Genomic DNA, 2179 nt, shown 5'->3' on the forward strand with positions numbered 1-2179 from the left:
TGCCAAAACAAATGTCATTAAACTGTTCCCATGTTTTTTCTTAGGATGTTTCACAGATAGAGGTCTTACATTTAAGTGTTTAATTCATTCTGAGTTGATTTTTGTGTTTACTGTAAGCTAAAAATCCAACTTCATTCTTTTGCATGTGGATACCCATTTGTTGAAGAGACTATCCTTTTCTCATTGTTTGCTATTGGCACCCTTGTCAAGGATCAGCTGACCCTAGATGTGTGGATTTATTTCTGGGCACTGTACTCAATTTCATGGGTGGGAATACTGTGGTTTTGTGACATATTTTGAAACCAGGAAGTGTGATGCCTCCAGGTTTGTTCTTTCTTTAGTTGGATTTGGCTATTGATGGTATTTTGTGTTCCAGTAAATTTTAGATTTTTTTTTTCTATTGCTGTAAAAATTGCTATTGGGATTTTGATAGGCATTACATTCAATAATATTAAGTTTTCCAATCCATGAATATGGTATTTCTTTCCATTTGTTTATTTTTTGTTTAATTTTTTCATCAATGTCTTGTTTTTAGTATACAAGTCTTTCCCTTCCTTAAGTTTATTACTAAAAGTATCTTATTCTTTTTTTGTTATTGTAAATGGGACTGTTTTTCAAATTTCCTTTTCAGATAGTTTGTTGTTAGCATATGGAAACAGAACTAATTTTTATTTGTTGATTTTGTATCCTGCAAATTTATTGAATTGGTTTATTCTAAAAGTTTTTTTGTGGAGTCTTTGGGATTTTCCATATATAAGAGCATTCCATCTGTAAACAAAAACAGTTTTACATCTTCTTTTTTGATTTAGATAATTTTATTACTCATTCTTTCCTATTTGGTCTGGCTACAATTTCTAATATTACATTGAATAGAAATGGTGAAAGTGAGCATCCTTGTCTCGTTCTTGATCTTAGAGGAAAAGCTTTCTGTGTTTCACCATGAATTGATGTTATCTGTGGACTTTTCATATATGGCTTTTATTTTGTTGAAGTAATTCCTTTCTATTCCTAGTTTGTTGAGAATTTTTATCATGAAAGGATGTTGAATTTTTTCAAATGCTTTTGCTGCTTCTTTTGAGACAATCATGTCATTTTCATCCTTTATTATGCTAATGTGATGTATCAAATTAATTCATTTTCATATGTTAAAGTATTCTTGTATCCCAGGGATAAATACCACTTTGTTATGGTGACCTTTTTAATGTTGCTCTTGGATTTGTCTTGCTAGTATTTTACTGAGGATTTTTGCATGTACATTTATTTGGAATATTGGCCTGTACATTTCTTTTTCTGTGCTCTTTGGTTTTGTTGACAGGGTAATTTGGCTCCATGAAATGAGTTTGACGTATTCTCTCCTCTGCAAGTATTTGAAAGTATAAGAAGCATTGGTGTTAATTCTTTAAATGTTTGGTGAAATTCACCAGTGAAACCATCTGGTCCTGAGCTTTTCTTTGTTGGGAAATTTTTGATTACTGATTCAACCTCCATACCAGTTATAGGTCTCTTCAGACTTTCTGTTTCTGTATGACTTAGTCTTGGTGGGTTGTATGTTTCTAGAAATGTATCCATTTCCTCTAGGTCATCCAGTTTGTCGGTGCATAATTATACATGATAATCTCTTATTTTGTCTTTATTTATGTGACCCCATTGGTAATGTGTCTTCATTATTTTCCCTGGCAGAGGCATCTGCCTTACTGTAGGCATTTGTTGCTATGAATTCCCCTTTGTGCTGCTTTTGTTGCATTCCCTAAGTTTGGGTATGTTGTGTTTTTACTTTCATTTGTCTCGATATAGTTTCTAATTAAAAATTTTTTTTCTTTGACCCAATGGTTGTTCAAGATTGTGTTGTTTGTATAACATGATGTATAAAATTGTCAAATCACTATGTTGCACACCTAAAATTAATGTAACATTGTGTGTCAACTATAGTTTAACAAAAAAAAGACCTTGTTTAATTTTTACATGTTTGTGAGTTTTCCAGTTTTCCTTTAGCTATTGATATCTAGTTTAATTCCTTGCAGTCAGAAAACGTATGGCAAAACTGTAATCATTTTTAAATTTGTTAAGACTTATTTTGTGACCTAAATGTGATCTATCCTGTAAAATCCACATATGCACTTGAGAAAAATGTGTATTTTGCTGCTTTTTGGTTCAATGTTCTGTATAGGTCCAGTTAGTC

The sequence above is a fragment of the Acinonyx jubatus genome, chromosome B4 (genome assembly GCF_027475565.1).
Source record: "Acinonyx jubatus isolate Ajub_Pintada_27869175 chromosome B4, VMU_Ajub_asm_v1.0, whole genome shotgun sequence".
Lineage (NCBI taxonomy): Eukaryota > Metazoa > Chordata > Mammalia > Carnivora > Felidae > Acinonyx > Acinonyx jubatus.